The 15,002-nt window shown below is 41.0% G+C and overlaps 1 protein-coding gene across 4 annotated transcripts in view; it reads left to right on the forward strand.

Moving 5' to 3' along the window:
* Positions 1 to 5,443: 5,443 nt before the first annotated feature.
* KLHL8 (kelch like family member 8) overlaps positions 5,444 to 15,002 on the forward strand; it is a 69,724-nt gene continuing 60,165 nt past the window's right edge. For 3 of the 4 annotated variants that reach the window (XM_058721958.1, XM_058721960.1, XM_058721965.1), the window contains exon 1: positions 8,475 to 8,614. The gene's annotated coding sequence lies outside the window, so the exon portion shown is untranslated. Of the gene's footprint in view, positions 5,469 to 8,474; positions 8,615 to 15,002 lie in introns of those variants that run through there. The other variant, XM_058721959.1, reaches the window with a different exon arrangement.

The following is a 15,002-nucleotide window of genomic DNA, read 5'->3' on the forward strand; positions in this document are numbered from 1 at the left end:
GTCCTTTATATATTCCTGCCACAAGTAAGCTATCTTTGGTATATCTCATCATTCTACCCTAGAAGTAAAGCTGAAGATAAGAATTTAAGTTAGAATTATTTCATTTGGGAGGTGATTCCCAGAAGCAGGGGCAGCAGAGATGCAGAATGAGAAAGAGAAGGAAGCTATTAAAGGTGCATTATCATGTAGACTACCTCTGTGGGCCATTGAGTTCAGTTCCCTGAGCAATTCTGGGAAACTGTGTGGAAGGTACCTCAGAGTTACCCCCCACCCCTGCCATGTAAGTGAGTTTGCTTTGATTTTTAGTCAACTCCCTCAGTCACTGGTTGAGAGATGCTTGTAAAAGAGAGGGAAGACAGCTAACTTCCCAGCTTCTGGCCTCCTTTGCCTTTGGGTACTCAGGAAGCCAAAAACAAAACAAACAAAAAAACCCACAAAAAACAAACAAACAAAAAAACCCTCAGGTAAAGAGTCACAGATGTCTGCACAGGGAAGCCTAGGTTCCACCTGCCAAACTTCAGGAAAACCCCTACTGACACAGTGTGTAAAAGTCCTAACATCTGGATATCTCCCACTTTCCAATACTGACTTTGAATGATTTTTTTCCCCACTGAATGCCTACATAATAATATGAAGGTACAATATGAAGGGGTAGGTAGGTTGTGATGATGATCAAAAGAAGGAGAGGATTAAGAAGTCTACAGTTTGTTTTAACTGGTCTGTGCTGAACACTGTTAGATGCTGTGGAAATAGAAAGGAAGTGTAATTCAGGGTGCCTGGGTGGCTCAGTTGGTTGAGCATCCGACTGACTTCGGCTCAGGTCATGATCTTGCAGTTTGTGAATTCAAGCCCTGCATTGGGCTCACTGCTGTCAGCGCAGAGCCTGCTTCAGATCCTCTGTCTCCCCTGCCACCGTACCTACCCCCTCCTTCCCCCTTGGCCTCTGCCCCTCCCCCCTCTCAAAAATAAACATTAAAAAAAATAAAAGAAGTGTAATTCATAAATTCTGGTCCACAGAGCTTACAATAGAATGGAATGTATATACATGTGAAACTTTAAAGTGTTAATAAGGATGTATATAGTCAAGTGTCAGTGCCAGTGATACAGATAAAATGTTGAGGAGAGAGGCCTTTCCATACTTAAAAGTAGGTCATACACTGAATCATAGGCCAGACCAGAGGATTATATTACAATTGACAATAATGGCATTCTAGGTGATAAGCCCAGCACCAACAAAGGTGTAATAGCAGGTATGCTGAACATCTTCCTGTTGTCTCTATCCTGATTGGTGCCAGAAAATCTGACCTTTTGGACAAAATTAAAAGACTTCCTTGCCCTCTGGCTCCCAGCAGCCACCTTTGGCAGGGGCTGTGCTTGAGGTGAAAGAGAAGGACAAGGACTATCCCAACTTCCTTCTCTCAGGGTCACTACAAGTTAGCTGCTTTCCTTTAGCAAGTCTTTACTGTAGTCAGGAGGACCTGTACACACAGCTTTCTCTCCTCTCCACCTTCTAGCAACTACTATCTTGCTAGCTCAGGAATACTGCATTGTTCCTAGGAGCTTTTCCTAGAATCTAGAACCTTTTCATACCTTTATTAAATTTCAAATTGCTCCTCAAATACACCGTGAGTTTTCTGTCAGCTGCCTGATTGAAAGGATGGGAGGAGGCTCTGTTGAGAGAAGAGTGAAATGTTTGACAGAACTTGATGAAATGGTTCATGTTGCAGAGTAGAGGCAGGTAAGATGGACATTTTCTTTTGAAGTTTTTTAAGTTTATTTACTTATTTTGAGAGAGAGAGAGAGAGAGCGGGTACGTAAATACATGCATGCAGGAGAGAGTCAGAGAGAGAGGGAGAGACACACACACACACACACACACACACACAGAGAGAGAGAGAGAGAGAAAGAGAAAGAGAGAGAATCCCAAGTACCATCAGCTTAGAGCCCAACACGAGGCTCAAACTCACAAATTGTGGGATCATGACCTGAGCCAAAATCAAGAGTCAGACACTTAACCGACTGAGCCACCCAGGTACCCCTTTAAAGAAAAATGATACTACAAATATGAAGATAATATTCTGAGTGAAGTTTAAGCATTCTTTTTTTTTTTTTTTTTTGAAATTTAAACATTCTTGACTGACATGCAAATGGCTGTTTGCCAATGAGCATGCAGCAAAGGTCATCTCATATTCTCTATCCTGAACTCTCTTTGGCCTCATTTGTTTTCTACTCAACAGTTGGGAGCATAAAGGAAGTCTTTTTGTGGGTACCTCCACGAGGTAGGCACATATCCAATTACCCACTGGTCTTCTATGATACAAGTTTTCAGCTGATGATAAAAGTAGCAACTGAAACCGTCCAACTAGGCTGAACAACATGCTATTCTACTAGTAATCCAGTTTGCCTCTGAGGAAATTGGCTGAAAGTTTCACTGGTTCTGCTTCCTTAAAAAATAAATGAACTTACAACAATTTCTCCTGTTTAATGTTGGCTTGTAAACTCCTGAAAACAATTACTTACAGAGAGGATCTGAAATTTGAGCTTCTTTCTGGACCATCTTGTGTAGGGATATTATGGGTGCAGGAGGGTTACAGGACAGCCAGCAACTATTGAAGTGAAAGAATTACAACATCTACAAAAGGTTGCAACGTGATAGCCTCAAAGTATTGTCTTAAAGTTTCTATGAGAAATGGTCACTGCCTAGTGAAGTAAATTCACATCCATTGTACATCCTCTGTCTGATTACTCAATCTTGGTTTATCACTTTTCATCAGTGGTTTTCATCTGCTCATCTCTTCTTGGCTCCTGACTGTTGAACCATCTTTCTCTACTGACCCATTGAAAAAGCAGTCTTAAATTGCTAATTAACAAGGAAAGAAAGCCTGCAAGCCTGGGCAGGCCTCTGTGGCAGTTCCAAAATTTGGAAGCAGCTCCATTTTGTTTATCACATAGAGATATTATTCTTTTTGCGACTGGAAATTCACACTCCTCAAGGCCTATAGTGAGACTGTTCGGTGGTTCAATGGTCATCAAGGACTCAGGCTCCTCTGTCATTTGCCATCCTATTCATAACTCAAATAACTTCTTGGTCCAAGATGGCTGCTAGAACTCAAGCTATTACTACACTTGATCTTACCCAAAAGGCCGAGAAGGTATTACTTCCAGGAAGAGAGAAGATGAGACGATCCTCCCAGCTGAATCAATTCCCTTTAAGCAGCCATCCCCAAACCTCCATGCAATGCTTTTATCTAATGTTTAGAACTTACTTTGTCAGAGAGGCTGAAAGATAATTTGTTAGCTAGGTACATAGCCACCCCTCAAGAAACTGGGGTTCTTTTATTAACAAAGAAGGCAAGAAGATATTGTTTAAGCAACTAGCAGTATCTGCCATGCTGCATTTAATTTAATTAAACTAATATTTCAAAAAATAGACTTTTTGGAGATAGGTTCCATTATAAGAATGTGAAGATGTTATCAGAAACCTAATGTAATATAGATCTAAATCTTTTTTTTTTTTTAATTTTTTTTTCAACGTTTTTTACTTATTTTTGGGACAGAGAGAGACAGAGCATGAACGGGGGAGGGGCAGAGAGAGAGGGAGACACAGAATCGGAAACAGGCTCCAGGCTCCGAGCTGTCAGCACAGAGCCTGACGCGGGGCTCGAACTCACGGACCGCGAGATCGTGACCTGGCTGAAGTCGGCCGCTTAACCGACTGTGCCACCCAGGCGCCCCTAGATCTAAATCTTAATGAAACGAGTACTTTTCCTTTTTTTAAAGTTTTTATTTATTATTTTTTTTAACTTATCTCTACACCTAATGTGGGGCTCAAACTCATGACCCCAAGATCAAGAGGCAAATGTTCCTTCCATTGAGCCCGCCAGGTGCCCTGAAAAAAGTACTTTGCATACAGATCACACATTTGGAATACACGTTGGAATTGAAACACAATTGCATTTGTTACACTGTGTCAGTTTCTACCATGTATATGGATACAATTTTGCTCAGGAGTGTATTGCACATATTTCAAACATAGATATTGGAAAACAGAATTTCTCTAAATTTGTTTTTCTGATGACTAAAGTCACAATATTTATAGAGGGGGTAGGGATGGAGGCAAATTGCTCTCATCCTGTGACTTCATGGATTGCTCTAGAGAGCCGAATATATAGCCTGAAAGCTCAAACATGTCTAGGCAAGTTCACAGGAAATTGACTTGGGCAGGATGGAGTAGCAAAAGTGAAATGTTAAAAATGAGGGGAACGTGGATTAAATTATAAATTGTAAAAACTCACAAACACAAGTAATTTTCAAAAGAAAAAGTTAGTACACAAATTGAACCAGCAATGGCCATACCAAAGATGCTTTCTGTTTTAGCTCCATCCATTGACCCAGACTACCCAAAAAACTTATTACTGTAAACAAGAACTATGTATCTACTGTGTAAATATATCCTCAAGTAATGTTCTCTAGCCCAGAGTTTCCCCCACTCCTTTCACTTTTTTTTTTAACTCAAATTCTGTCTTACAGAGATATTCTGAAGCCACCAGTAGGAATTAGCTATCATCCTTTAGAAAGCAGAGTTGAATAGTTGAAACAAGGCCTTAGAGTCTGCAAGCCTTAAATATTTCCTATTTGGCCCTTTTCTGAATATATTTACTCAATTCTCCTTTACTTCACAAAGTTGATATGGATTCATTTATTGTCTGAGTGTTTATTAAACAGCTACCATAAATCAAGTACTATGCTCCTACTTTCTATTTAAGCATCCTTGGGATGAATGAAAGAGGTAGATAACTAATTAAAATGCTCACCGGTAAGTGCTACATTTGGGGCAAAAATAGGTTGCAATGTGAGCATATATGTAAGAAACTAACCCAGAATTGAGGAGAGGGGACTGTAACCAGGGAAGACTTCCTCATGAAAATAGTATCTGAGTTGATATTGGATGATGAGTGGAAGTTAGCCAGGCAAAGAGGGAGAAGGCACAGGAATTACAAAGGCCCAGAGAGAAATTAAGGAAATGCAAATATTTCAGAGACTAGAATGGAAAAAGGTTAGCGAAGGTTTAGAGATACCCATGTCTGATTATTGGCAAGGGTAACGAAGGTTAGAACTGTCATAAATTAAAATAGCATAAGCTGGGCTGCAGGGTGAAGGCCAGAAAATGTAGCCATCAGTGTGTTGTGGGGGAGAAGTCAGGAAATGACAGTTAAGGGAAGTTAACGCACCACAGTAGAGTTTGGCTGTGAAAGAGGTGATAAGATGGGGTGGAGGAATGGTAAGAAAGTGCAGTCCAGTGACTCTGTAGGACTTGGACGGGCGAGGTGGTGCTGCATAGTGGTGCTCAGGCTACCAGTGTGGAGCCTGACCTGGGTCCTTAAATTCAGGAAATCAGAGATCATTATCTGAGCTGAAGCCAAGAGTAGGATACTTAATGACTGAGCCACCCAGTCGCCCCTAACAAGGTTCGTTCATATAGCTTTCTCCATCCTAAATTCCATTTCTGGTGATTAAAATGTCTTCTTTCCTCCTGGTACAGGGAAGGCACCTTTCACATGGTAGTTTTATGAACTCTTTCAGGGAAGAAAGGTGAGAGGGTGAAGCGCAGAGTGACCTTCCTCCTTCTGCCATTTTTCTCAAATTCCTTTAGCTTTATTCCATATGCTAACGTGCCATATTCTGGGATAGCATGTCTTGAACCCCCTCAAAGGTATATCTTGTTTTGTGAGATATATATATATATTTAAAATAATTGAGAGCACTGCTGTGGATATATTATTTTTTAGGGAACGATTCTCTCCCCCCCTACTCCTAGTTTATTGACATTTGGTTTGAGAATTTAATTTAATTTTCAGGTTTTTTGTGTGATTCTCCTCTCCCAATGAAAAATTCTAGATTGGTCTACTTTATGTGTTCCCCACTCCCTTTGTCACTCTATGCATACCTTTTTATTTCTCTGTTCATTTTCTGTTTCCTCCACTAGATCTCAGGTCTCCAGGAGTGCAGGGACTATTTAGTTTTGTTCACTGTGTATTTCCCATTTCCTGGCTCAGTGCCTGGCAAATAGTAAATGCTCAATAAATATTTTTGAATAAATAAATGATGAGTATTGAAATTTTGTGTATATTTCTTTGATGTAGTTAGTGACTACAGGTAGTATATTGCTTTGTATATTCAGCAGAGAAAAAAGCAGCTCTACTGTATAAGCATTTTTTATTTCATTTTTCTTTTAAGTAAGCTCTAAGCCTAACAGGGGTCTTGAACTCATGATCCTGTGATCAAGAGTCACATGCTCTACCAACTAAGCCAGCCAGGCCCCCTCTATGAGATTTTTTAGGAGACATAGTACACCTGATTAAAAAAAAAAAGTTCTAATTACAGAAAAAAATTCTATTAGAACACAGTTTTATTTATTTATTAAAAACATTTTTTAAAGTTTATTTTTGAGAGAGAGAGAGAGAGAGAGAGAGAGAGCAAGAGCCAGCAGTGGAGGGGCAGAGAGAGAGGGAGACACAGAAACCGAAGCAGGCTCTAGGCTCCCAGCTATCAGCACGGAGCCCAATGCAAGGTTGGAACCCATGAACCATGAGATCATGACCTGAGTGGAAGTGAGACGCTTCCAGTGACCCACCCAGATGTCCCGGTTTTATTAAATATATATTGTATTACATCATGCTTCCAGACAAATTTTATAATTGTGTGTGTGTGCACACTTTGTTTTTTTTATGTATTTATGCATTTATTTATTTATTCATGTGTATGCGTGAGAGAGAGAGAGAGAGAGAGAGAGAGAGAGAGAGAGACTCTGTGTGTGAGCAGGGAGGGAGCAGAGAGAATCTCAATCAGGTTCCACACTGTCAACAGAGAGCCTCAGGCATGACATCAAATGTGGTTTGCTTAACTCACTGAGCTGGAGCTCTGTGTGTGTACACTTTAAAACGGGTCTTGCTCTATTTTTCTAAGGGCATTGACATTAAATTTGTAAAATACAATGCTCTGAAGAGAAATATTTTGAAATCTTAAGGATTATTTATTTCAATTTCTGTTATGTAAAAAAAGTGATTTTTTTTCTGGAAATGAAATTTCAGATTCAAGTAGTCATTTTTGGGTTTTTACCTAACATGATATTTTTTTATTTAAAAAAAATTTTTTTTTTTAACGTTTATTTATTTTTGAGACAGAGAGAGACAGAGCATGAACGGGGGAGGGGCAGAGAGAGAGGGAGACACAGAATCAGAAGCAGGCTCCAGGCTCTGAGCCATCAGCCCAGAGCCTGACGCGGGGCTCGAACTCACAGACCGCGAGATCGTGACCTGAGCTGAAGTCGGTCGCTTAACCGACTGAGCCACCCAGGCGCCCCAACATGATATTTTTTTAAAAAGCTCTTTTTCCAGCAAACCTATGTGTCAATACAAACCTATGTGTTAATATTCATAAATGTACCTAGAGTTAAATTTATTCTGAAATATATTTCTGGGGTTGTAAAAGCTTGAGGTTGTCTAACAAAAGACATATTAGGAAAATATACTTAAAAATTTTTTTCTTTGCTCTCTCTTAATCTCCCACCTCTACATTCCATTGACTTTATGGAAAAATTGTTTTCTTTCAACATCATTTTTACTTGCAATGGTTTTTGGCAGCGTGTGCTTAGGTCAGTTAACTGCTTAAGTTTACAAACTGTGGGTCTATATTTATAAACACAAGCTGCTGTGTATATCCTCTGCAGAAAGCGTGGAGAAACTGTCATAGGAATAAAAACGGAAGTCCTCCCGCTCCCCCACCTTTTTTAAAAAAAGAGGTATAGGGGCGCCTGGGTGGCGCAGTCGGTTAAGCGTCCGACTTCAGCCAGGTCACGATCTCGCGGTCCGTGAGTTCGAGCCCCGCGTCAGGCTCTGGGCTGATGGCTCGGAGCCTGGAGCCTGTTTCCGATTCTGTGTCTCCCTCTCTCTCTGCCCCTCCCCCGTTCATGCTCTGTCTCTCTCTGTCCCAAAAATAAATAAAAAAAAAAAACGTTGAAAAAAAAAATTAAAAAAAAAAAAAAAAAAGAGGTATAAACCCCAAGAATACCCAACGCATAGGAGGGGAGTTGGTGGATGTAAAAAGAAACTCAATTTTGCACGGCCATGGAAATGTAAGCAATGGATAACTCCAGAATTATTTATGCGGTGTCCTATCTCGATCTGTTTTGAGGACGTCCCTTAGGCCCTGGTCAACCTTCCCCCGCCTCCCGGCAGCACCGCATCAACAGTCCCCTAGAGCCTCCAGCCGCTTGTGAGCGAGAGGGGGCGGGGAGGACGCGGTGGGGGGCGGGCACCCGGCGGAGGTAACCATAAACCACACCTCCCAGAATGCTGTGCGCGGGCCTCGGCGCGCGCTTCTCTCGCCGCGCCAGAGGCCGCCGTTCTCGGGGCTGAGCCGAGAGGAAGCCCGGCGCTTGCCAGGGCTCTACGGGGCCGCGCAGGAGGGCGCGCGTCCGTCGGGTGCTCGCGCGGGTCTAGTGCGGCGCCGCTAGGTGCTGCGGGGAGACGCTGGGTTGCGGTAGCCTGGTTGCGGGTCTGCAGCTTTAGCGAGGCCGGGAGGAACCGAGCGGAGGGACAAGCGGAGGACCGAGGTAACTGCTCTTCTTCCCCCCTCATTCCTCTCTTCCTTTGTGCGGTGCTGTGGGTTCACGCCGAGCCCTCCTTTAACCCAACCCTAAATATCGTTACGCCGCTCGAGCTCTCGCTTCTGGCTCCGGGATACTCCAACCTTACCAGGCAGTAACTAAAACTCCACAGCTGAGAGGGTTTGGGGCCCATTAAACCGCTGCACGTTTTCTGTCGCTCCGGTTGGCGGGAGGAACGGGGTCGCATTTCCTCGAGGAGATCCCCAGCCTCTGGCTCTGTCATCCCTGTCGGTGGCCCCTTGGCTGTCTCCTCTCGGTCTTTCGAAGAAGAGACGGACAGGCAGGTGCTTGGTGGCGTGCAAGGAATGAACAGTAGCGGTGCGGCCGGCCGGGTTCGGGGCCCAGGGAGGGCGGCCGGCCTGTGGGTGCGCGGCAGGTGGGCTGTCTCCTGGCCCTGCGGCGTGGGGACTCGCAGCCCGCCGGGGACTGGCTCGCCGGAGGGGCTCGCTGCCCGTTGGGACTTGCTGGTACCGGGGGTTTGCTGCTCGCGTCAGATGTCCCTTCCGCGGGAGTAGAGATCCTAATGGAAGAGTGCCTCCTGGTGTGACACCAGTAACCAAAGCCCCTTTCTGAACACGCAGCCGCTCCGTGGAGTTTGTTTTACTGCTCCACAACCAGCTCTTTCTTCCTTCCACTCACTTCTGGGCTTAGTTAACTTGCTGATTTCTTCAGGGAGGGCGATTTGTCTACATAGTTGGGAGTTTTCTAGTCCGGGGTTTACCCTTTACTGGATTTGCACAGTCGTAGCGTTTGCGCTCCTGGGTGTGAAAAGCATTTTACGTATTTTCCCACTTGGCAGTGTTGAATCCGATGACTTTACGTAGGAAATTGAACCTTTCTCAGTAATTCCCTTTTATCCGTTTTAATAGCATAACTGTTTTTGGCCCTTTACCCTATGCTAATGTTACCGCCTTGGGAGGATACTTTGGGGAAAGCGTCTTGAAAAAACTGGGTTGACGAAAGTAGTTTATCTCCTGGTTGCACTTTTTCATTATTTTTGTTTTCTGTAAGTTGATAATTGACGTTTGCTGTTCTTTATTCTCACTTTATGAGGAAACCCTTTCTCCATCTCCCTTGAATCCTGACCCTGGCAGAGGGTGGTCTTGGGAGAACAGGAGGACCTCTGCTTGGCGGTGGCTTTTTTCATTGGCTGCTGCTTTTCCTTTTCCTTCCTGAACTACAACTTTCAGTCCCTTTGTATATTGCCTTTTAAAATATCAAATAATGGAACATAAATATAAAAAGGAATCTTAAGATAACTGTACTCACATATGCACTGTTTCGTATTAACATTTAAAACATTCTTTTAGTATTTGATAAGATTACTATTATTACTGTGGTTTTTTTTTTAATGATAATATATTCTGTAATAATTGCACATTCTGTATTCTGGCAGGAAACTTAATCCACAGTCGGGGTAATTTTTAGAAAACAGTATTTCCTCATTTGTTAAGAAAGCCAGGTAAATTTTGACACACCCACCGACTCCTTTTTCAAAACAGAGTTTATATTTAGGGCAGTTTTAGGTTCATAGCAAAATTAAGTAAGGTACAGATTTCCCATATACCTTCTGCCTCCATATGCTCCTGCCCTGCTCCACATATATACAGCCTCCCTATCAAAATTGCCACGTGGGAATTGTAGTTTTGTTAGAAAAGATGAATCTACATTGACATCATTATCACCCAAAGTCTGTAGTTTAAATAGGGTTCACTTTTTTTTGTTTGTTTTTAAATTTTTTTTTCCAACGTTTTTTATTTATTTTTGGGACAGAGAGAGACAGAGCATGAACGGGGGAGGGGCAGAGAGAGAGGGAGACACAGAATCGGAAACAGGCTCCAGGCTCCGAGCCATCAGCCCAGAGCCTGACGCGGGGCTCGAACTCACAGACCACGAGATCGTGACCTGGCTGAAGTCGGACGCTTAACCGACTGCGCCACCCAGGCGCCCCTAAATAGGGTTCACTCTTGATGTTGTATATTCTATGGGATTTAGACAAATAACACTTTTTTTTTTTTTAGAGAACTTTTAATTAAGAGTTGTAGAGAATGGAAATGAGTATTGTTATTGAAAAAAGATTACAAGGGTGGGCGCCTGGGTGGCTTGTGGGTTAAACGTGGGACTCTCTTGATCTTGATCTTGGCTCAGGTCATGGTCTTGCAAGTTGGTGGGATGGACCCCAACATGGGGCTCAGAGTTGACTTTGAAGAAGTCTGCTTGGGATTCTCTCCCCATGTCTCTGCTCCTCCCCTGCTTACACACAGACACACACACACACACTCTCTCTAAATAAATAACCCCCCCCCCCACAAAAAAAGATTACAAGATATTTTGAACATCCTAAAAATTAATTTCAGTTAGTTTTTGTGTTTTAAAAAAATTGGGTGTTTAAACTTTTGGTTTCTTATGTTTAAATTTTCAACAAAGTTATTTATTTGTTTTTGTATATTAAGAATTAAAGAGATGAATGAGAAGAAATTCTTCATAGAATAACAAAAATAATCATTATTTTCTTAGCTGTAAAAGGGATATAAAATGTTGTTATAATGTGAAATCATTTTATAAACTGTCATAATACACTAATGTTTATTGATATCATTAGTTAGATGCTGTATTTTGAAATTCTGCCAATTCATCATATTTTCAGGTGAATACGGCTTAATACCATCAAACTTTTTTTTTGTTTGTTTGGCAGAACATGAGTTTATTGTCTGGTTATGAATGATTTAGTTTGATGAGTCAGAGATAAAATTATGGAAGAGAGTCAAAAATGCCTTGGGAAAATTTCTACTTCATCTCTCTGGTTCTTAACCTAGATCTATGAGGGTGTCCATAAATAGTCTTCCCAGAGTCTGTGAACTCTGTGTATCTGTACTTTCTGGGGAAAAGACCCCTAGCTTTCAGTAGATGTTCAAAAGGTGTTCATGCCCCCTCCCTCCCCTCCCCCCCCACCGCCAAAGGTTTTAAGAACTATTAGGATCGGTTATCTAGGCAGGCTTGTTTGCTAAACATTTTGTAGATTATTTTTAATATTAGGTTTTTAAAATTTTTTTTAAGAAAGGTAATCTTTGAAGCACCGTGAGTGCCTTTTTTTCTTCCAGAACTAGTAGTTGATATTAATGATATACTATGTTCATATAAATAATAGTGCTGCTTCTTATATATGGAGATGACACCACTAATTGGTCCATTGTTGTTAGGCAGATACTGCCCATTCCTCTCTTCCCTTAATGTTTATTATTTATTTTTGAAAGAGAGAGAGAGGGGGGCGCCTGGGTGGCTCAGTGGGTTGAGTGTCCAGCTTCGGCTCAGGTCATGATCTCACAGTTCGTGGGTTTGAGCCCCGCATCAGGCTCTGTGCTGACTGCTTGCTCAGAGCCTGGAGCCTGCTTCAGATTCTGTGTCTCCTTCTCTCTCTCTGCCCCTCCCCCACTCACGCTTTGTCTCACTCAAAATAAATAAATGTAAAAAAAAAATCCTATTTTCTGTTTCTCAAAATAAATAAATGTAAAAAAAAAAATTAAAAAAAAAGAGAGAGAGAGAGAGAGACAGCACGAGCAGGGGAGAGGCAGAGAGAGAGGGAGACACAGAATCCAAAGCAGGCTCCAGGCTCTAGGCTCTGAGCTGTTAGCACAGAGCCAGACACAGGGCTTGGAATCCATGAACCGTGAGATCATGATTTAAGCTGAAGTTGGAACCTTAATGGACTGAGCCGCCTAGGCGCCCCTCCCCTCCACTCTTGATGGGCAATAGAATAGGTCCCAAGGAATGACACCCAAATACAATCCAGCATGTTAGAATCTTATTTTGAAATGCTTAAAGATAATTTGATTTCCTTATTTTAAAATTTGAACATTTTTTCTTTTCTCTACAGAACACCAAATGCTAAAGAAAATTAAGTATTTTGTTTTCCAAACTACATATTTGTTGTTATGTGATATTTCTTATTGTATAGCACGGAGTGTAAAGTTTTATTAAATCCTAATTGATGGTTGTTTTGACTTACGGTGTTGCTGGTTTGGAAAGAATTTGGGTATGATTTTTCAAGAAATTGACCACCTGCTTATATAAATTAGATTATAATTTATAATTTTAGTTTATAACATTTAAAATTAATCTTATTTGCATTTGGGGAATTTTAGAGTTAGGTTAGAGTTTTAAGTTTGGGTTCATTCTTATAATAGAGTTTGGAAGTAAGCTATATCAAACTGCCCTATTTTTCTTTTTAGTATTAGGTTGCTGGGCTCTGAGGCTTTACGGTGTGAAGCCAACTTCTGTTTCTGGATCAGTTTCGAGTAGCATTCACAAGGCCTGAAGAGTAGGAAGTGAGTTAAGTGTTGCAGCACAAACTTAATAACAAATGTATGCAGCAGAGTAGTATCTTTTTGTCTTTTTCCTTGAGATATTTTTTACTTTTCCTTTTGATATTGGTATTTTCATATGAATTGGAAAGCTTTTCGAAGTTCAGGTTCTAAGTCAATTCTTGGCAATTTATAGAGTAGTGTAACAGAACTGTGTTTGACTCACCAGGTTTGCTTCTTAATAAAATTAATCTGAGAGGTTTAGATAAATCTCAAAGATCAATTAGAGGTGGATACTAGCATTTGCATAGTACTTTGCATGTACAAGGTAAGTCACTATGCTGCATCTTTAGTTATTTTAATGCAGGGGATTGCTTATTACTTTAATAATGAAAGTTTGAGTTAAATTAATTGGATCTAAAACAAAGGGGGATCATTTCAGTAAAAATTTTACCTATGGAAAAACTATCATTTTAAGATCAGTGATTTTATGTGTATTCTCTTATCTTTGAACTTTAAAAAATTGAAAAACATTTCCTGTATGGGGAGATAATTATTAAATTTTTTTTTTAACGTTTATTTATTTTTGAGACAGAGAGAGACAGAGCATGAACAGGGGAGGGGCAGAGAGAGAGGGAGACACAGAATCAGAAGCAGGCTCCAGGCTCTGAGCCATCAGCCCAGAGCCCGACGCGGGGCTCGAACTCACAGACCGTGAGATCATGACCTGAGCTGAAGTGGGACGCTTAACCAACTGAGCCACCCAGGCGCCCCTGGGGGATAATTATTAATACCCCATTTTAGTTCTTATAATTTATATATACCATACAAAGATATAGTTAACGTCATCTTTGGCCTTGTGGTAAGACTTTTGGCTTTGTAGTCAGGCAAGCCTATGTTGAGTCCTTGGCATTGCCACTTAATAGCTTTGTGACCTTGGGTAGCTTTCTTAGCTTCTCTGAACTTCTTTATCCACAACTGTCAGGTAGGAATAATACCTCTTTGGGTTGTCCCAAGGATTGAAATGAACAAATGTTACATATCTAGCTCAAATAATAGCAGTTACTTGTATAGTTTATGTGCTAGACAGTTTATTAACTCATTTAATTCTTGTAACAGTCCTGTAAAGTTGGTACTGTTGTTTTCCACATTTTTACAGATGAAGAAACTGAGGCTAATGAAAAGTTATATAACTTAACCAAGGTCATAAGCTAGTAAGTAGATAGTAAGCACTCAAAGCTGACTGTTGTCATTGAAAGAACAACAACAATAAGGAAGACTTAGGCTAATATAACCAGTCCTTATCTTTTTCTGTAATGAAAAATGCATCTGCATGTAAATTATTATAAAGCATATTTTATTTGTTGGAAAAGATGTTGATTGGAGTATTGTGTTCCTGACTAAGGACTCGGGATCACATAATTTATAAAAGCAATAATGTTCATTTATTGAATGCCTATTGTAAACTAGATACAGGGTTAAACATTTTATATATTATTACTTCATTTAAACTTCACAACAAACTTAAAGCTGAGGTTCAGAGTGATTTTATTTTATTTAAAAAAAATTGTTTTTAATGTTTATTTCTGAGACAGAGAGAGACAGAGCATGAGTGGGGGAGGGGCAGAGAGAGAGGAGGACACAGAATCTGAAGCAGGCTCCAGGCTCTGAGCTGTCAGCACAGAGCCTGACGCAGGGCTCGAACTCACAGACTGCGAGATCATGACCTGAGCCGAAGTCGGATGCTCAACCTCAACCGACTGAGCCACCCTGGCACCCCCAGAGTGATTTTGAGTGATGTGCCTAAGGCTAACAGCTAACAGAGAATCCCAAACTGATCGTAAGGTCTGCTATTAATCATTAGTTTATGTGCCTTGTGTTAGCTATTGCTAACAGATTTTTCTAAAAATCTAAGCAATAGCTTAAGGAATTTCAAATACAAGAAAAGTACTCTCATAGTTTAGAAATAAACAGTGATTACCTAAAACTAGGGTCTTAGAGGCCAAACTCAGCTTATTCTCACTTTTGTAAAT

This window comes from Neofelis nebulosa, chromosome 3 (assembly GCF_028018385.1).
Source record: "Neofelis nebulosa isolate mNeoNeb1 chromosome 3, mNeoNeb1.pri, whole genome shotgun sequence".
Lineage (NCBI taxonomy): Eukaryota > Metazoa > Chordata > Mammalia > Carnivora > Felidae > Neofelis > Neofelis nebulosa.